Raw genomic sequence first — 22,856 nt, 5'->3', positions numbered from 1 at the left:
CCCTCATCCCCTTTAGTAGTAACTATCTCCAGGAAATAAAGGAAGAAAGCGACTCAGAAATGTACACATTACTATAATTATGTCCCAATGACAGTCATAAAGACATTGAAGAAGACAAAAATGGTCCCTGGTCACACCTTTTGCCCAGCATGAATAGATAAGGCAATGATTTAGCATCTTACTTGCTTTATATAGACTAACTCCTTGTAAAAGGAAGTCAAGAGACCATAGCAGCTGGTTGCTTTTGTGAGTTACTAATGATCTAACTTTTGCTATACATTATTCTCAGTGATCCCTGGAAAACAAGGAGCTTTCCTACAATTTTTTTCTCAAAATAAATGATTAATTTTTACTTAAAAATTAATGTTTTAACTTAAAAATATGAAATAAGGACATTATTTTATATTCTTAGGAACACTAAAACTGCTTTTAAACAAAAAAGCAATATGGTTGACTGACTTAAGAAATTCATAGATTTCAAACTACTAATTTCAGCCAACAATAAGATAGTGTAATTAATTGTCACCAAAAATTGTCGAATGAATATTTGGTGATAGTATACTTACAGAACCAATACATATATATGGAGCTGTGGGATTTCACAATTATCTACTGATCTTACGACTGACATTTGTGTACAATGTTATGGACTTTCATATTCTAATTAAGGAAAAAATGCTTTAACAGTGTTTTCCTAGATTTTTAGTTTTAAATTTTCATAAAAGCTGAAGAAATAAAGTTGAAATAACCTATAACCTCACCACTTATTTTAATACGTAAGTAAAAAAATTAAGCCCACAAAGTAGTCCCTCGAATCTCTTTCCAGAGATAGCTCATTGGCTCAAGGAAACAATTTGAAATTTCATATCCAAAATTTCCTTTCTGCTTTATATAAATTATACACATATAAATACATATGCACTTTACAAAAAAATGAGATCGTATGAAGCACACTATTCTGGAATCTTCTTCACCTAGCAAAATAAACAGAGACCTTTCCAGGCCAGTAATGTGCCATTACTTTTATATTATTTGCATAGCATCCATTTGTTTGCAAGTATCGCAATATATTTAGTAAATCTGTTATAAATATATAAATATCGAGGAAACTAACTTTACCAAAGGACTGAAAGAGCATAATAGAATAGAATAATGTGCACCTAGATAGAAATCTAGTAAATGTTAATTCCTCCCAAATTAACAGTGAATGCCATAAATGAAGTTGAAGGACAAGTAACAGATTAGAAGAAAGCACATAATGCTTTAACATCCCTATAATACAAAGAGTTCCTACCTATCAATAAGAGAAAGAAAAACAATAAGGGGAAGTTCCTATTTTTTTTTTTTTTTTAAGTTTCCTAAAATTTCCTTGCTGCCTCTTCTACCATTGGCTCCTGTGGCTGAAAGGTAAAATGTTACATTTATACAGTCTCATCAAGCATCTAAATAGAAAGGATTTTAAAATAAGATGCAATTACCCTAAGTTCAAAACCTAAAAATATGTTACTTTTAAAAGACAACTGAGATTGATTGCAAAGAGTACAAAAAAAAAAAAATCAGGTCATTAGCTTGTAGATTTTCCTATTTTCATCAGCTATGTTTGCAGGAGTTTGAATCCATTAAAGCACTCAATTCTGCACAATTGTCTTAATAGCAAGTTGAAGATATCTGTGACAGTCACTGAGTCAATGTAAAATACATATACCTTTACAAAATAAAAACCAACATTTTTAAGAGAATTTCTCAAATTCTAGACACTACAAAACTAAACATTTGAAAGCTGTTTATGCTAGAAGTTGCATGTCATAGTATCTTCTTTACATGCAGTAAAACATTAAAAATGAAGCTAGCCTCAAGAGCTACAGTGAAGCTTCAGTTTACTATAATTGGAAATCTATTTTAATCTTAACTAAAAAGTGTGTTCATGTTTTATATAAGAATTTCACGGAAATATTTTTAAAATAGTTTAGTGGCAGGATTTTATAAGAGGCCGTGAATGCTCATGAATTATGTAAGTCTGAACTTCCATTTTAATAACTTCATTAAAATATTAAAGCCTTAAAAGCCTCTCAACAGGAATTTAACTTTATAGAAATGCTTTATATGTGCCCTGACCTTGCCAAAAGGCATGCCTAAGGCATGATTTAACAATTATCACAGGGCAAAGCCTAATAATAAATACCTATCTGAAAATGCCAGCCAGCATTTGTCCTTGCCTCCTTGGCTTCCAGTGGAGTTGCAACTCAGCCATAAACAGATCCGCTCCTGAGAGCAGGATTCAGATGTAAAGAAACAGCAACTGAAACTGGAAAATCTGGATCTGAAGTCTAACTTCTCTGGTCATCAGTCTGTTCATCTATGTAATTGGGGTGTTAATGACAACGATGTTGTTGTGGAAACAAATGAAATACAGCAGGTCCTCGAATTACATTGTTTCTTTTGTAAGGTAGGAACTTACAAAAGATGCTGTAGGAACTTAACTCTTGTTCATGTCAGTTAGCCTATATTCAAATTCGTCTATTCACTTCGTTTCGCTTAGTCACGGAACCAATGGGCAACACTGAGGGCTTACTGCAATGTCAGGTAGAAACTCTAAGTTAACAGCACTATGCAAATGTTGGTGGGTTTCAAGCAAGAGCCAGTTCTTGGTTAACTATTTTTCCCACTATATCCTGGTTCCTAGAAATATGTTCCTAGAAATATGTTCCTAGAAATATGTTCCTACGTGGCTGATGTAAATATTCCACATATGTGCATGCTTAAAGAATGCACCTCCATTATTTACATGGCGGTCATCTGCTTATATTAACTTATTCGAGGAGAACATGCTAAGGCTCACCAGTAAATTCTACTCCCCTCCTGTTAGCATTTAGCCACAAGACTCAATATATTTTATAAGAAATAAGACTAGTAATGTATTTCTCAAGTATTATATTTCTATCACCTCCAACTCTTTAACTTATTTGAATTTTCTAAGATACCAGACTTCTCTTCCAAGTGGTTTTTTTCTAACAGGCCCAACAAATAGAAATAAATGGGAAAAACAGAGCCTCTGCCATCCTGATTATAAAGTCAGTGCCTCATTGCTGGACAAACTCTTCCTCTCTCCTAAAATGAAATACCACAAGATGGAGCTTGCTGTTGCTAATTTAATTTGACTAGAAGTGGCAGAGCCTGGTCCCAAAGCAATCCCATTTGACTAAGTAATGGTGCTGCAGCCAATGAATACCTAATTGTATACAATGAGTCAGCATTCATTGCCCATTGTTGATACGTAATTGAGTGGTCAAGATTTCAACTTTCATTTAACTCTACAAAATTTTCAAATCTTTACAAATAATAAACACCAAAACAAGAGACATGCCCATATAAACTCTTACATACTTGCAGCCCTTCAGACTTCTTTAGCTTATTTTCCTCTAGCTGATTTCCTTTTCTATGTCAAACGTATTCTCAGGCTATGCTCATCCTGGCATTCTTTTAAAAAGGAAAAAACGCTGACTGGATTATGAATGTACTCTACAGCTTTTAGCTTGAATCAAATGAATTGCTTTACTTAACAATAGGAAAAGCAGCTTACTTAAAATTCTTACTAAGAAACTAGGTGAGAAATATGAAAAATTGTTGTCTATTTGTCCTATAGCACAGATGATTCTTCTGTGCCACTTTGATTTGTTACTTAACTAATTGTTAAGTTTGCCCACATCAGTAATGTCGAACTGGGCTTCTCTCAAATAACTAGCCAGCATGACTCAAGGTTAAACCAATTGCTTAGGAAATATTTTCTGTGAAGCTGTGAACCTAAAGACTGTCTATATTCCAGATTCCAGAGATAAAAGTATCAGAGCTTCACAGGATACTAAGGGAGATATGAACACAAAATTAGGAGTTCATTCCAGCCTGATTCTCAAAAAAATATAAATAAATTTTAAATACTCTTTACAAGCATATATTGCAAGCAGGACTTTATTTTTAATAAAGATATTTTTAGTATTCCTACAATAGAATTAACCAAAAAAAATATTATATACTGTTAGCCCAAAGCTAAAAAGATATTATCTTCAAGCCAAAGTACATAGATATAAATTTTGATATATAGATAGATGTATCTTTTAAAATCAACTTGCCTACACACAATTATAATAGATTTCAATTTTTATAACTGCCACTTGAATATTTTTTAATATCTAAAGTAGTCCAAACATCTTTAATGCTATAAAAGGAACTAGTTATTAAAGCTATTAGAACTTAATATTTGCTTATAAGCAAGATACAGGAATGGGACTTTTTTTTCATCTTGGGTGGGTCAATGAAAAAAAAAGTTTCTTATTTGACTGCTATTGCTATGGGTAGTTCTTGTTATTGCCTAACTTTCCATTTAAATTTCAGAACAATTTAATATAAAATGTAAAGCAGCAAAATCTATTACCAAGATTATTTATTTAAAAAATGAGACTATCAACCGAGTTTCTATACACTGAGAGGTCTATAATATTGCATGTTTCTGGAAACACACTTGAGACATTAACTTTGAAACAAATCCAGAGGGAAATCAGGGTCACACAGAGGGCAGACACATCCTCAGTCGAGAAACTGTTCAAGAAATCAGACATTAAAGTGCAAAAGGGAAGACTTAGAGAGGGCGCAGTAACTGCCTGCAAATATATGAGAAAAGAATTGAACTAACTCTTAACTATAAAGATTTGAACTGGGATCAATGAGTATAAGCCATGAAGACCTATACTTGGTTCTTTCATTTTGGTACCTATGCAAAGTCTAAAGGTGAGTTTAGCAGATGATGCCCCCTACTCACCTCTATGGTTTGTGAAGTTAACCTGTAAATCCCTCCAATCTCCCAAAACTGGCTCATTCTAGGTAAGAACTAAAGCTCTAAAACACAATGCCAACCAGTAGTATCAGCACATGAAAGAACACATTCATTAAAGACAAATTTACCCCACCCCCAAGAACTAGTATTTTATTTTTCTTTTAAAAAAATTAAGGATGAAAAAATTATGATGATGGTGATAGCTATAATCTATTTAGGCAAAGCTTTTGGGTTTTGTTTATCATAATCTCATAAGGTTGATATTATCCCCATATGCGAATGAGAAAACTAAGGTGTGGAAAAGTAAAGTGACTTGCTCAAGGTCATGGAGAGAATAAATGGCACAGTCCAGCTCCTCGCTCCAGCTGTGTCTGTTGCCTAAGCCTGTCTGCTTACCCACTACATTCCACTGTCTAGACTGTGCACACTCTAACTTCAATTGGCCATAATCCCCAAACCATAGAAACCTCAACCCTAGAAGATAAATATTTTAGAGCTGCAAAATGATCATCAGTCGACTCACAATTAATACCCTCTATAGATTATTTTGACAAAGCAACAATATCCAACTGTGCCTGCAAATGCCAACACATGCAAATCCCTGTGACTTCATAAACAGCAAATGCCCTAATGAGCAAAAAAACAACTGCTCTTTATTCATTTTTTTCTGTTTCTTATTTCTGCTAGAAAATAATGTCCAGAAGGAATCTGTGTTCTTTTTAACAACTGAAAAAAAAAGAGGAAGTTTGTGATTACAAGTTTATATAATAGAAAAAGAGCAGCCATGAAACAGTGAGCTATGGCTTCCCAGTGGGAAGACAATCATATGCAGCCAGCGAGTTCCTGGGCAGTTTTAATTTACTTTTAATCATTTCAGAAGTCATGCCTCAGAGGTATGAACTGAAAGCGTCATAACATCTTGCCTTTTTGTCTTTTTTGTCCCTCTTTTTTCAGTCTGGCAAAAAGCACTAAGACAAAACAAAACAAAAAAATGGATAGAACAAATTTAAGTATTTGCTTCTTCTAGAAACTTCAGATATCTTCACCCCATATTTATTATTCTTTATCTTTTACTGTCCACGTATTTCACCTGATCACAAACTTGTCTTTCTTTGATTGTGTCCTGTAAATATCTTTTCTTATTCATGATTAAATACCTTTTATCATCAGGGTTGCCAGGCACCCTATTTATTCCTTTTTCTGTTTCCATGGTACACTGGAGTTACTCCTTCCCACAATTTAATACACACTATAGGTATCTGTAGTTTTTTTCTATGAATTTCTTTTGCCAGAAACCTGACTGAATTCATTTTTACATGGCCATCACCAAGCAAATACCAGACTCCAATAAAGGTTGAAATTTAAATGAAAATGTAGGTATTTTATCCTCCACATTGAGGTTATAGTATGAACCAAATTCAATTGAAATGAATCAGAACAAATCAAACTGAACTGAACAAATCAAATTGAACTGAACTGAGTGTATTAAGACGTCATTATGTCACAATAAAATTGTCCAGATTATATTTATAGGCTAATTGATTAGCATAGCCTAGCTATGATGTTGTGATTCTAATGACTGATACTTCTATAGAAAGGACAGTAACTTTCAGCATAATACTGTAGTTAGGTCTTCAAACTGAGGCCATAATGGTAGACACAGTCTAAATCACTATGTACTTAACGAGTAGCTAGGAAATGTAGAACAATCTGAAAGATTGACAGTATTTTAGAAAAAGTAAACAAGGTATAAAATAACATGAACTGACACTTTTGTTATACAAGATGATTCCCCAAACTAGTAGATCTTAAATTTTATTTCCCAGGCTAAGTCATCTTCTTGGTCCAAGATTTGCCATGATCACAGAGGAGAGGGATCCAATTACCATCAGGCCCCTAATCCACTCCTCTTGTTAGCTCAGGCTTCTAGAAACCAGTCAATCACCATTTGGGCTAAGCCCTGTTTTAGGCACTTGAGATTTGGTCATTACGATGGACATTGTCTCACTATTATGAAGCTTATGGTCCCAAAAAGACTAACAATACATATGCACAAATACAAATAATTACAAATCCTATGTTAAAAAAAAAAAATCAACAGAATATGAAATGAAGAAATGAAAAGAGATTTCTCTCACTCAATGAATATATTGAGCTGATTTTAGGAGTTACAGGTCATTCTATTCCCAAAATTATATCTCTTTTCATCAAAAACTTATTTATAAATCAGATAACCATTTTGTAAAATTCAAAGTGATGGTGGGGGCGGGGCACGGTATTCATTCTTTACAATCTTTGCTTAACTAGCAAAGAGTTGCCTAATGAGATGTCTTCAAATTTTTATGATGTTCACCTATCAGTAAAGCTTTTGGAATACATTCCTCCTTATATGTTTATTTGTAGGTTTATAAATTTTGTGCATTTGCTATTGTAGTAATATAAAGGAGACATATTTACAAGTAGAAAAACAAAGGCTAAAGCACAAAAAATGCTCATTTTACAATTATTTTATTTTATGAATGATGAAATTCAGATATGGTTTTCATTTAGCTTTAAAGAGTGTCCCATCTACAAAAATACCTTGCAAAAGCACAATATCCATATTTGATAAGGACTTAGTTTGAGATTCACAGTAAATATAAGTATACCACTTTGACTATCTGAAGTTTTTGATGATTTTTAAAAGTTTTTAGCCAATTGTTTTCATCTAAAATAGGTGATTTTTCACCCCTAATCATGAGCAACACAGAGCTCACTCCCGAAGTTCAAGAGGTGCCGGCTCTGTCATTCTTGTTTTTCACTCATGGAAATATATTTGCATTATTAAATTTTCAAGCCACAGTTATTGTTCTTCAGGAATCATTTTAAGCAACAAGCTCACTTTGTAAGAATTAGTTTGTTACAATTGAATAATATAATCCATAAATCTGTATATCTTGTCCCATAGGAACTGCAGTACATAGCAAAATACTGAAAGCAAACAAACGAGGGTCCCTGTGTACCTCGCCCCTCGCTGTGGTGCTACCACGCCTCCCTCAGGAACCCTCGAGTACTGCATGTGAATCGTGACCGTGGCTCTGTATATCAAATCTTAGTAAATATGTAATCCTTTATTATTTTTAGAAGAAAAAAATAAGTAGAAATTCTAATATTTTCTTCCCTGTGAGGAGCATCTAATTCTTCACTGGAGATGATAGAAGACTAAAGGTTTATAGTTTATAAACCAAAAGTCTGCCGGACACAATACTTTTTCTTTTCTCTTACTACTGGCAGAAAAACATGTTTCAACTTTTCTTCCTTTAAGAATCAATTATCCATTAACCCAAAACAACCCATTGTAATTTATCAATGTGATCTATAATTTTTATGTAAAAATGGTACACATTCTGATAAATGGTTAGCTCTGCATAAATTTCAGAGGTAACATCTAAAAAGAAAAATACATATACAGAGGCACTAAGCCAGATTAGTTTCAGGACTTGCAACATCACACAAGGAATGGGAATGGCTGGATGTTCAGCCTGTAAAAGGGAAAATTCGGAGGGTGGAGCGGGGGGGGGGGGGTGGTATTCGAAAAACTGTGTTAGAGACAAAAGTATGAAATCATGCATTCACCAAACATGTATTAAATACTTTCCTGCTAAGTATCACAGTGGGCTAGGAGCTGGAGATACAAAGATGAATAAAATGTGATACCTGCCTTCACACTCAGAGCTGGCTCAAGAAAAGCCACTTAGAAACATGTCAGATTTAGATTAGGAGTCTACAAACCTTTCCTATAAAGGACCAGATAGTAAATATTTTAGGCTTTTGAGTCCATGTGGTCCCTTGCAACTGTTCAGCTCTGCTCTTGTAATGCAAAAACGGCCATAGAGAATATATGAAGAGAGGCAAGGTCCATCAAAGAAACTGAACATTATGCTGTGGAGGTAGTGAGTAGCTACTGAAAGGTTTAAGCAGGGAGTTTGAGTCAGCAGTGGAGGATTCTAAAACAGCAATTCCAGCTGTCTGTGAAGTCAGTCAGTCTGACTTGGGGTAGGATCCCAGCTCTTTCACTCACAAAACATAAGATCTCAGATCGATTTCTCTTCTCTAAATTTCAATTCTCTCATTTGAAAATCAAAATAATGCCTATCATGAGGCTTGTTATTCTTTATTATTGCACTGTTTGCTTCCCAATTACACATAGTATCACTACTGGTAACATGAGTGCCGCTGCCAACTTGTTTGACTGATCCCCTCTAGATTGCAGGACCACGGCATTATCAATGTACACCAAGTACCTAGCATGCTGACAGAGAAGGCACTCAAAAGGAATGAATGAATGGATGGAAAAAAATCAACCGATCATAAAGCCTACATTTCCCACCTTTTCCTTTTATCCATGCCAGTTTTTTGTTTTGCAAGGATAAATATGTTGCGTCTTTTAAAACTTGGAACAAAGACAGTGAGAGAGAAATGTTTAATCATTCTGTGCAACTATCTTATCCATAATAAGTTTATTTTCCTGAGAGAATTCTAATTCCATTACATTTTAGTACATGTTTTTTTTCTCTCTTCCACTGAGATGCATTTTCTTCAAAAAACTCTTAATCTAAATAGGCAATTTTCTAGTTTATACTGCACTAGACTTGAAGAGAAACAAAATTTTTTCAATGTGCAATTCATCAGACTTTTAAACTTAAACTCAGAGATAGGATGACAAGTTGCCCATTTCATGAATGACTCACAAGAATCTCTATTTCTCCTGTGTAAATTGCAAAAGACCTTCATATTTCACTATCCAATATCACATCACGTCACATTGTAAGTTGAACATATATAATTTATCTAACCACAAGATTTCTAGGACTCTTGTTTCAGGACTAACCAGAAGCAATGTGTGATTTTTATGTCAAATTATTCCTTATTGTTCAAGTTCATTCATTCATTCAATAAATGTCTATTGAGCACCTACTCTGTACCATACTCTGTTAAGTCTTTCCTTTGAGAGATTAATGGAACATGTTTTTAAACGTGCTCACTTTCTAAACAGCTTAACTCAACCAATTTATTTATCCTTTTATACAGGCGGGTACTAATGGCCTACTTAGAAAAATTCTAACCATTCTAGTGATAGAATATAAAAATTTGTAGGACTGTTTAAATCAAAGATTTTCCAAAGCACTATCTTTAGTTTCTGTCATCCTTCAAAGTTCCAAGAAATTATGACTGTATCCTGAAATCTAACTTCATTTACATAAGAGTTGCTTTTAGAAATTCAGACATTGGCCATATTGCCATTGTTGTATAAATAACTTCATTTTCCTTTCTCCCTTTTAGTTCTACAATCCTTTAAGAGTGATTAGAAATTGAGAAAATCCAGGATGCTGAAGTGATACAAAATTTATTCAGCATACCAAATATGTTATGTAAAAAAAACCTGTTATTTTCCAAGGAGTGCCTGTAATTGCATTTCAACACATTTTTGTCATCACTCCACTCTCAAATAAAACAGAAGGTAGTATACATGAGAAAACAATTTAATTATATTTCTGAAAATGAGTTCTTTCCAAGAAAACTCTGTCCAAATGTAATGAGATGACTAGGATTTTTTAAATTTTAATTTTCAATTACTAACTTGTTAACGAAAATAAGTGAGGAGATATCATTCGGTATCATAAATGTACATTTTATGGATATGTATTTATAGATGTATTCTATGCATACATAATTATATGTATTCTAGCATTATGTCCAAAACATTAAGGGTAACTTGGCATTTCAGTGAAATATACACAAGATTTAAAGACAATATTCAATTAGACATATAGTAAGTACCAAAAAATAGCTATTGAATTTATTGGGTATATCTAATTTATGTTTGTTGCCCCTTCCTCTTCTTCTGTAATAGTTTTATTACCTCATTAATTAAAAAAAAAAAAAACATAGCACACCCACTATGTGCTAAGGAAGTCTGGAGGCTAAGGATACAGAAGTGAATAAAACAGTAAATCCTACTTCATGAGGAATCTACAATAGGCCAGGTTTGGGGAGAGTGGACAGGATGGGCTTCCTTTGAAACGTGTTTAATTTATGATATCAATTAGAAGAACAAACGGAGATAGCTACTATGTAGTTAAACTTTGGTGGTTATCATGTCAAGTACATTTGAAAGGTATGGTGTCTTTCTTATTTATTCTTTATATCATCTAATTCTTAAAGCCATTAACTGTATAAAACATAGGCTATACACCATGCCACTTATCCTCATCCCACATTAATCCTCATCCTGGATTTTCATTCCTTCTTATGCCACACACCATACTGAAAATACTTGTCTCTTAGATTATCAAATTCAAATTTCTCTTCCCTTATAAACCTTCTCCTCGATAACTAGAAGATACTCAAGGCTTAAATCCTTTATGAAATCCTTCCAATTCAATCCCATTTACTGATGCATGCATTTCTCTAGGACAGATCTAGAAACCTTCAGAAATATCACAAGTATGACCTAGTTTGGAGAATCTTCTATTGTTATATAATTGTGACACATAAATACCAACTCTTAACACTCCAAAAAAAAAAAAAAAAGTCTACTGGAAACAATCTTTGTGGTTCTTATTACTAAACAGGCTAGATAACAGACTATTGAGTCAACCTACAGAAATAAATTTTTAAAGAAAATAACTTTTAAAAGAATCAACTGATCAGAGGTTACTTTAGCAACCTCATAAATTTTATCAAAAGCAAGTCTGGGTTCCTATTTGCAGTGGCTTTCATACCATTCTGATCTAAGCCACTTGTGAAGGTCAAAAGCACAATTTACTAACCACATTGACTACAAAAACCAAACATGACCTGCAATTGGATAAATGCTTTTGATAAGACATTAGCATTAAATCACAAACTCATGCCAAGAACAAAAATATAAAGATTGGAATCCAGATGAGCAGTTATTAACCCAAGGAACATGCTGGAATGCCCACACACAGATACAAACTAAGAACCCCACTTGAAGAAACACTAATATTATAACTAAAAATGGTCATTAGTTGACTTTATGGCCAAATTAGGAAAGCTCATATCAATTACTTGCTTACAGAGCCTAGGAAATTTGTGAAAGTCATGACAGTGACTACCTAAGTCATTAAAAAAATGACTATTTGTTTGAAAACAGGGCACCTTTATGTCAAAGTGTTTTTCAAAATGGTTGTAGGAATCAGAGATCTGTTACCTTCTACATCCTTGCATGGTAATCTCTTGAGGAAAAAAATATGTATTAATCCTAGTGTTCCTGTCATGTTTCTGACAATTTACATCCTCATTTTCAGTTTAGTAAATGGTCCTCAGACCCAATAAGCATGTCAGCAGAGAGTTTTTTAGCAATTTAATCAAAATTCAGACAAGACAATGGGATATGTTTGAAATAACAAATCACTGGATTGCTTAATTAGGTTAGCAAGACCGCCACAAAAGGAAACCGTATCATTTTAAAATCTCCGTTGAAAATATTTCTGGGTAATGACATGTACATTCTCAAAGAATAAAGAAAATGGCCTACTGAAGGCTACCGAAAGGTGCCAGCTGTAGACCCTTCCAAGTAGTCCCAAAGACCATGAAAACATCCTAAAATCTCAAAGAACAGACTAAGCTACACAATACAGTAATCCCCTCCACCACCAAAGCCTCACTTTTCAAAGTTTCAGTTACTGTGGTCAATGGTTCAAATATATTAAGTGGAAAATTCCAGAAATAATTCATAAGTTTTAAATTGTGCATTGCTCTGAGTAGCATGATGTCCATCCCACTTGGAATATGAATCTTCCCTTTGTCTAGCATCTCCACATAATATATACTTCCCTCCTGTTCGTCAATTAGTAGCCGTCTTGGTTAACAGATCAACTGTTGTGGTATTGCAGTGCTTGTGTTAAGTAATTCTTAGTTTACTTAGTAACCCCAAAGCACAAAAGTAGTGATGGTGGCAATTCAAGACAAAGAGAAGCCTTAAAGTGCTTTCTTTAAGTGAAAAGATTATGTTTAGGAGAAAAACTAGCTGTAATCTCAGGCATCCACCAGGGGTCATAAAACAAAGCCCACACAGGTAAGAGTGACCATTGAAATACACTAATTCCACATAACGCTTCATGGTGTTTTGTGGAAAGTCATAACTAGCCTAAGCTTCTGGGTTACTTGAAATCTTTATTTCCAAGTTCAGTAGCAAACCCCTGGAAAGCTGTGATTTCAAATAGACCTCTCTGTTGTGTCTTTTGCTTCTTAAGGTAGCAATCATAGATATGTTTGTATGCTGAAACATCATCTAATAGCACTCTAACTTTGACAAACATGTTTACTAAGAGGATACTAAAATTTTCCAAAAAGGAATATATTCCATTCATTGTGCTTAATTCTTTACATGCATTATGGCATTTTTATTGTCACAAACCAAAGATAGGTATTATTTACACCATTAAAAAGATGGGGAAATAGGCCTGAGGAAGCTAAATAACTTGCCAAGTTCATTCCAGGAAGTAAACGACTGCACCAATAATCCAAATTATGTCTTCTAAATCCACTTGGATTGTATTTTCTGATTTGGGTATCTAAAACCCCTTTCTAGAAACATTGTGACCTCTTTGGAAAACTTTTAGAATTGACCTATTAAAAAGATTCCATTTGCTATGAAGGTTAATCTAGGATTTTAACTCGAATCCTGGCCTTTCAACACTCCTTCAACTGCCCCTGAAAAAGAAGAAATAATACACCTGTCATTTAGATCTTTTGAGAAAATATTAACAGCGGGAACTAATTAGCATACTCTGAAAGATAGATAGTTCTGGGAGTTCAGAGACTGGCAAAGATCCAACTTGAAATGTGTTCCTCCAGCGTATTTATTCATTTATACCTTAAGTCGGCCAATCGGCAAATACCTATCACTCCTCCATCTGAGCCTGCGGTCAAGCAAGTGCTTTTCTAAAAATGAAGGGGGCTTATTTAGCAGAATGGAAGAAGCTTTCTTTGTAATTCCCCAATGGGAATTTTGCAGTCTCTCCCCCTAACGTCAGTATCTCCTAAAAATACCTACTTATGCCTCCTTCCTTCTTGAAACCCCAAATTGTCTGGTCTTGCTTGAGCAAGCCCACATATACATAGGATCTCAAAATTAGAGGAGTGTAGGCTGTGTCCCAGAATGTCAAACCCACGAAGAGGATTAACAGCAACATGTAAGACTCTGTGGTCTAATAGAGTAGAAGTTAACTGTTAACCTTATTTGGGACTTACCATGTGCTGGGCACTGTGCTAAATACTTGACAAGGTTTACCTCATTTAATTTCTATGATATTTCTAAGAAATATATACTATCAATAGCAGTCAAGATAGCTATGGCTGTCTATGGCCCTGCCACCCTGAACAAGCCCGATCCCGTCTGATATTGGAAGCTAAGCAGGTTTGGGCCTGGTTTGTACTTGGATGGGAGACCAACTAGGAAGATCAGGTGCTATAGGCATAAAAAATTTATTAAAAATAAGCGATTGTAATCTCACAAGTTTCTTGCAATCTGTGAGGTCAACCAAGGTTGCCTCACTTATAAATAAATAACCACGGCTTAGAGACAATTTCTAAAATCTATGTCCTTGGCTACTTGTATCATCTTTCAGGATTACTTTTCATTACAGTGGCCTACATTAAGGTAAAACACTGTTATTCTGAATTCCCTAATTTCTACTTTAAAACACAACAGTTTTGATCTTTTAAAAGATTGCACTTGCTTTTTTTCCCTCTGCCTAAAGGAGCCTATTTTTTGTTCAAACGTAAAACTGTATGCCTAAATTTTGTAAAACTCTGTAGTTGAGACGTTCTCAAGTTCCCATCAAATCAGATAATTCTTACCAAATCTCCTTGAAGATAAAAGAACCACTACGGTTACACAGTGCAGAGCAACAAAAAGCCAAGGTCTGGGTAACAGCACTCCACTGAAATGCGGAAGCATCTCTGTGTACTTACTCCCCATCTTAGCACACAGCATGGCAGGGAGTTTGAAGGGTTTGAATTCTGAATTTCTGTTAGAATAACATCTGCCAAGAACAAGCCCTGAATGTACTACTTGTCCCTGTAGAGAAAAATGAGGAGCTTATCATGCAGGTCTTTGTCAAGATAATACCTACACCTGTTGTCAGGCTAAAGCTTTAGACACTCCGGGATGAAATGCCAGGTCTGCTGTGTTCAGGTTAGGGAGTGTGGTTGAGCTACAAATTGCTTGGAAGCAAGCTGATTTAAGGTTGCCATGGCAAAGAAAGGCAGACAATAAGAAGCTTTTACATTAATATTTCCTATGTCTTGTTATGATAGGATTGTCCAGCTGAGGGGCACTTTTTTGTACTTCCACTGACATACAAAGATAAAATAATAAACACTAATTATAGAGTATTATAATGATTTCTGGGCTTTGCCTCAGAGGGGCATGTATCTGGCTAGGTAATTACTTCTCTGACAGATAGGTTTTTACATGAGAATTGAGGACAATGAGTCTAGTTTATTGCCTGCTGATGAGACCACAGGGGAGGGAGGTCACGAGACACACTTATTAAGACCATTTTAGTCAACGTGCTTTTTAATCAGCTGTCAAGGTACCCACCCCCTGTTAAAGAAGTGCTTCGTGTGGAAATGACACAGTGATTCTCAGTGGTGGGAGTCTGTTACTTCAGGGAAGTGACTAAGTGATAAGAGACTGTTCTCGGGTTGAAGTGGAAGGCGTTTCTTAAAAATACGATGCCTTTACTTATAGTTCATTCTAGTTTATTCCTGGTGCAAAAGAGAAGGCCAGATTCCTTATGCTTCCTGAGAGATTATTGTCCCCCTAACTCAGATTCAGGTCCCTACACAATTCAGGATAACATTTGGAAGGTATTCTAACCCTAAGAAATTTATTTACAAAAGTACACAAACATACATGCTTTGCTCCCTTCCATATCCTCTTGCGGAACTCATCCCTTTCCCCACTCCCTAACTGACTTTGCCAGGAAAAGAAGGGTGGTCATTCTCTCCCCTTGTTAGTCATAGATAGTGAAGAGCCTATAGAAAGGAAAAAACAGAAAGTTAGAACATTCAGAGAGGAAAACAAGAAAAAAAAAGAATAAAGCTTTATCGAAATTTGAAAATGTACCAATGTACTGCCCTTCTGGAAATGTTCAGCCTTGTTAAAATGATGGTATCAGCACCTCACTCCTATCCTCGCTATGAGTAGAGAGTCAGAGAAAAAAATAGGTTTATCACTTTCAAGCTATGCCAAATTATTTGTACTCCAATACTGTGTAGAGATCCTGGGTTTTAATGAATATAAATGTCACACAGTCCAGATCCCTCTTCAGATTACTAAACAAGACATTGTAGAAATGCAAGCACTGCTAGGCTGTTTATAAAACCTAAGATTTTTTCCAAGTAGTCTCTGTGGTGTTTGGTACTACAGGCAATATAGGGGCACTTTCCACATCTCTTATAAATTCTCTAAGGGAAATTACCATCAGCAAATATAGCTATTAAAACATTTATTCCTGATGATAGAGGACCTTATATGTTTTGTTGAATAGACACATACTTGCATTTTCTAACTACAGATACTTTTATCCTATTCAACATGGAACAATAGCAAAATAAACTAATGATACAGATGACTATTCTTGTTTTTTAAAATGTTTTTCAAAAGGAAACCAAAGGGGGAGGGAAACTTTTTACTTCTCTACCCTTTATATACATTTTGCTGCTGTCTCTTGCAGAATTTACAGCTAGACAAAACACAATGGAATGATCAGAATTTAATTAAGTTTATTTGTTGTTACAACAGCTTTCAAAATCTTTCCTCTTATGAAGGAGTGAATCCCTAGATAATTCAGACACATAATTTTTTTTTAAAACTACAGTTTTTACTTTGCACTTCTGACTTCTTAATCATGTAAAGCACCTGTGCCTTTCTAAAGATGCTAATCCTTCTTTGTCTTTATTATTTTGATGAGCTTAAGATGAATCCATTTCTAGAACACTATAAAAACTGAAGTGTGATAAATGGCCCCCAAGAATATAACCTCTCCTGGATCATATCTTATTTAGAAATTCTCTGGGGGAAAATAGAATCTAATAGAAGTATTATTTGTGTCATTCAACTAGATTACTCAGCTAGAGGATTTACTCTCCTTTGGAGAATTTAATATTGAGGGCAGGGTACAAGCTGATCATTTTAATCTGGAAGATTCTTCATAAACATGGGAAACTGAGTTTTAGTAATTGAAGCAAATTTTCTATATGCATCATGTTTTTGTATTAGTCACCAAGCACTGAACTATACAATAAACACAGCAACTGAAGAAAAGTTCCCAGCTTTGAAAAATAGCCAGTGGATTTAAGTATTATTTACTTAAACATATGTTCATTGCAATTCTTAATATAAAAGCTTTTGTGTAAGTCTTTAAAACATTTATTTTATACACAAAATATAAACCAAATTTTATGATTAGGTTTGTACGCCAAAAATATTTTTAGTTTTTAAATTATACCTGACATATAAAAGTATTAGTTTCAGGTGTACAGCATAGTGGTTAGATATTTATATACCTTACAAAATGATCGCCCCAATAAGTCTAGTACACATTTGATATCACACAAAGTCATTACAATATTATTGACTATATTCTCTATGCTGTACTTTATATCCCCAATTATTTTAACTGGTAATTTGTACTTCTTAATCTTTTTCACCTTTCTCACCTAGCCCCCAACCCCAAAATAATCTTTAGACAATCTCTTACATGCCTAAAATTCTTATAAACCTGTAATTCTGTAACCAGAGTAGCCCATATCTGAACTAGCTATAAAAAAAAATATTTAATATTTAGTTCAGCACTGGCATGTAAAATTTATGAGCTCAACATTAAATTTTTTAAGTGGCTTTACATTGCCTAGCCATATGGATTACAGATAAAAATTCTATGGCATGGAGATGAGTAACTATTTTGACAAACATTTTTGACACTATCCTGGGAGATCTGAAGCATCATATACTTAGAGCCACGATCATGATTTTAATTTATAGTTCTATCATTTCAAATTTTGAATAGAAGTATATAAGCAAACAAGAATAAAAGATGATTCAGAACCATTGGCAGATGTGAGACATCATCATCACTTATGATATGATAGATTTAATTGGTTTTCTCCTAAATCACAGACAGTATGTTCTTAATTTGTTTGTATATAGGTGTTTAATACCCAAACCTTTGAACTATTATTTGATCGTTTACTCTTTTCTGGTAACATTCCCACCAATTTGTCATAGTTGATGGGGTGGGGTATTGGGTTTCAGTGTAAAACTGCTATCAAAAAAAAGAATTTTTCAAACTCTTCAGAGACAAGGACTATATAATCAGTTATTAGAAATGAATTCTTGAGATTGTTGGCTTTTTATGTATTTTGCTTTCTACCTATTTGTGGATGCTCAATCAAGGTTTATGTATATTCATTGATTTTTCAAGTTTGATTAACCTTTAAAAACATAACTGGAATCTTTAAGCTCATCCCCCCAAAATGTCACCCACAATTAAAATTAAAGTCATGATACCAAAATTACTGGTGGCAGAGTACCAGAATTTACAATTCAAAATGGTATCGGGGCAAAATTGTGAACTAGACTACATATGCTGATTATTATGGGTTTTAGAATAAATTGGTGTATTAGACCAAAGTTACCAATTTGAGAGGAGCATCAATCAACTAGGTATAAATTTGATGACCTGTTTTTTAATTCAGAAAAATGTGTTATATTAGAGCATACAAAATCATAGGGGGAAATCCATGAACGGAATGTGCCACTGGCGGCTCAGGTGAAAACGTGCACCGTGACACATAACTCTCCGAAGACTGCTTCTTTTCCTGCTTTAGCCAGTTAGCTGGATAAAGTGTTCTATCATTAAGTGAACAAGCTAGAAAAATTCTGCAGTCAAAAGGAAAACAAACTTGGTATGGAAAATTCAAGCTAGCCCAAGATTAAGATAGTGCAGGAGAATGTCATTGCTGTGGTCTCTAATACTTTCTCATGCTGTCAGAACTGCTACTTTAAATCGACAAATGGCAAATCCTGAGCCTTGAATTAACCCCTAAGGGTTGTCTAGTCCATCACCTTGCTATTAGATAAAATTGCTTTAAACCATTCCTCAAGAAACGTACCACATTCCTCTGCAGAGAAGAAATGTGATTCTTGTCAAAATTTATAGTTTTTACACATGTTATAGTATGTATTGATACATGTATAAAAAATATATTTGAAATGACAAATTTTCAACCAAGAAAGTTCACAAATATAAGATTCCTTTGGAAATAGCCTTATTTTCTCCCAAATATATCCTTGAGATTTTTTTCTTCCCATTTTATTCTTGCGTTTTCTATTGTATGGGCTATCTTTCATGCCCATTGTGCTTTTATTAAAAATATTAATACCTACTATGCATTCCTGGAATTCTCTGGTATTTGGGCCTTTAAACATCTATTATAAATGTAATCTCTGTAATTTAGTAATGGTATATAAAAATTCTCAGTGCCCTTTCCTGAAGTAACTTCCGGGTATCCACGCCTAGAGTCTCATGCATCCCTGGGTCTGTGAGTGCCCTTGCAACGCCTTCACAGTTGCTTCAGTTTCCCCATCACTCCCTACCTCTCTCCGACCCCATACATAGCCAATGTTTCCATAGTTCTGCACTTTTCTCATCCTCCTTGCTCTTTCCCAACATTAACCTACATGCAGGACATTCTACTGGAAGAATAACCTGTTGCAGCATTTCATAAAGTAATTCTGAACACATTGGACATAAAGATATCTTCCCAGTCACCTGTCTGTAGGGAATGAAGGAAATGAGTTTGAGCTTAGACATACATATTATTGCAAGTCACGATCGTGCTAACACCTTAGTCTGTCTTTATCTTATCTCAATTTATCTCCGTTTTCAAGACCTCTGCTATCTCTACTCTACTACCCACCTTATAATTTTTGACTATTCTAACTGGTATTCTTTGTAACAGAAATATTTTTGCACATATTATACTTTTTTTTTTCTAGACATATTATACTTTTGCTTGAAGAGACTAACTTTCAGGGACAGCAGTGGCTCAGAGAAGCAACTAGGAATCCAGTGATAACTCATAAGTAACAACCTGCCTCTTTTTTCTACCTCAGTTAAGTTTAATGAGGAGGGCACTGAGTTCTGGTGGCAATTGCACTATAATTAGAACCATAACCATGGGCAAGTCACATAATTTGACCAGGCATTAACCTCTCTAATGAAAAAATTAAACTATGTAACATCTGAATCTTCTTCCTACTTTAAAATAAGTGATTCTATTACTTTTTTTTTATTAAATAAGGTTTAGAAAGCTGACCCACCAAAAGAAGTCACTGTAAAGAATAAAAGTTAGTGAAATATTTCAAAATATGATGCTATTTAAATGTCAGCTCTGCAGACATTTTTGGAATATTTCTAGCCAGTGACAATTGCTTTCTTATTCCTTCTATGTGCATATTACAAAAGACAAAATTCTTTTCTATGCCTTTGATTGGGATTAAATTAGGATTTAAATTGTTCGTTTTAAAAGTTGTTTATAATGACAATACATTAAGAAATGCCCGAATAATAGTTGCTAGGAGAGAGGCTAAAATGACAATAGACGATCTTGGAAAATTCTATAATATCTAATTACGTATGGACCAAGACTGTTCGTACTTAGCATACAAGTAGCTGCTGGAAGTTAGAATGGTTTGACCAATACATGCAATTAAGTTGGCATATTTTAACCCTTTTCTTAGGAAGTAGCTGTTTATTATGAGTATTTTTTAGGTAATATATTTAATCCAAAATATTTGACAACTCATGAAAACCAAACTCAATGCCATTAACATAAAAGAACCTCTACATTCTTTGTACATCTTTTCTTCTGCATTGTACATAGATGGAGCTGGGTCAGAAAATATCTGCAGTACCCATTTAATATTTTTCCAGCTATTGACCCCTTTCTCAAGACCAGTATCTTTACCTATGTCCTTTTTCTCTTCGCCATATACACATATACACTCTTCAAAAAAAAAAAAAAATACTACTGATATTTTATGGAAGAATTATATGTTTGAAACAATAGTAGTTGTAGAAACTAAGAAGGGATTTCATGTTTTATTCATAAGAAAACTTACAGAAGCAGGCATTTTAAATCCCAATTCCAGAGCTAATTATAAAATTATACAAGGACATGACATACATAATATCAGCCATCTTTTGCTAAGCCTGTGACATATCTGTTATCTTTTTAAAAACTCTAAAGGAACTCATCTTTGAATGCCTTTAAGGATGTGTATCTACAATGCTGAAAATTTGATTATCTCATAATGTTTTTAAAAATATCCTTCATAAGTAGATTATCCTACTTCTCCATTACTCTCTGACTCTACTTCCAACAGAATTATCTGAAATCAAGTTATTCTCATTCACATAAACTGATAAAAGAAACATGGAAATACCAGTTTTTTGACTCCAAGGTATATTTTAAATAGACTAGAATATCTCACTAATCAAATCTTTTAGCAACACAAATGTCAAACCATAGTTTTTATATGCAGACACTGAATCTATCATGTTGTTAAATTCTAATATGAGCTATCTATGCTTTTCACGTTATTGTGTACTCCGAGAGACCTAATAAGTTCTAAATTAAACAGCTAGTGAAAACCAAGAACATTTTTAAAGTAATTTAAGATACTGCCATTTGCTAAGCACTTGATGTGAATCAGGCACTATGTTAAGTGTTGCACAGTGAATAGCCCATCTCACCCTATGAGGTACGTACTATAATCATCATCGTTTTGCAGATAGGAATCTGAAAATTTAAGAGTAAATAATTGTCCGTAATTATAGATGTGGAGCTAGAATTCAAATAAAGTTTCCCCTGGCTCCCTGATCATTGTGTACTGTACCTTAGCAGTATATTTATACTCGTGTTCTTTCTCATCTCACCATAAAATGCTGCTATTCCACTTTAATGGTTGAAGAGATTCAACTTTCAGTTCTAGAACATGTAATAGCACACAATTTTAAATGCAACTCCGGAAGTATCCAGGAATATTTTGCTCAATTTTCAATCTCTAAGCTGAATTCAAAGTCTTTAATGTGTTTCAGTCTAGCTACTCAGGGCAAATATTGTCACTAGGAGCAAAGCAATAATCATTACTTTTAAGACCAGTTAGTTTCTAGGCCCAGTGTTTAAACAGTTGTTCTCAATTACTTGAGTGCATTAGAATTTCCTGGGATACTTATTAAAAACACAGGTGCTCAGACCCACCCCAGTGATTCTCATTCAGTATCTGAGATAGGGACTCAGGTATCTGGATATTGACCCCTGGTGATTCTGACACAATATCATGAAACTACCCTTTGAGAAACAAGAAACACTAGCTTAAAGATATACAATGAAAACAAAGAACACAGTGGTTTTTTAAACACGGTAAAAGAAACTTTCAAAAATTCCTTCACAGTTCTGAAATGTATACTTCTGGGATGCCAGAATCATCACTTTAAAAACATTTTTTGAAAGCCCCCTAGGAATAAAAATTTTTTCAAAAAAAAACTAATTTAATAAAGAATGACATAGTCCATAGGTCATTAACTCCGAAGTATGCATTCAGAAGATGACCAAGAGCTAAAGTGGCCCGTTTTCATTATTTTCTGAATGTGGAAGATGCTGCCAAGAGCAAAGAAAACATTATCTTCTGTAATCATTGAAACAGAATCTTTAGTTGATCCCCCAACAGTTATAAGGAGACAGTACAAATTACACATGATTACACCACTTAGGAAAGTGAGAAACAGATGGATTTTTATTCAGAATGACTGATTTGTTATGATCAGAAACCAAGGAATTTTGAAATATGAAGTAGTACAAACCCGCACGTGAGATTTGGGAGACAATGGGCAGAATGCTAGATGTCACGACTAAAACCGAGGCCATAATACAGCCAATTTTG

At 34.3% G+C, this 22,856-nt stretch overlaps 1 protein-coding gene and 1 pseudogene across 4 annotated transcripts in view; both read left to right on the top strand.

The window, feature by feature from the left end:
* SYT1 (synaptotagmin 1) overlaps nucleotides 1-22,856 on the top strand; it is a 470,287-nt gene that overhangs the window by 400,829 nt on the left and 46,602 nt on the right. The gene's annotated exons all lie outside the window — the stretch shown is intronic.
* Nucleotides 14,197-14,315, top strand: LOC118614754 (annotated as a pseudogene).

The sequence above is a fragment of the Rousettus aegyptiacus genome, unplaced genomic scaffold (assembly GCF_014176215.1).
Source record: "Rousettus aegyptiacus isolate mRouAeg1 unplaced genomic scaffold, mRouAeg1.p scaffold_m13_p_2, whole genome shotgun sequence".
NCBI classification, from domain to species: Eukaryota; Metazoa; Chordata; class Mammalia; order Chiroptera; family Pteropodidae; genus Rousettus; species Rousettus aegyptiacus.
The sequence above is the reverse complement of the archived record's forward strand: the minus strand, read 5'-3'. Positions and strand labels throughout refer to the sequence as shown.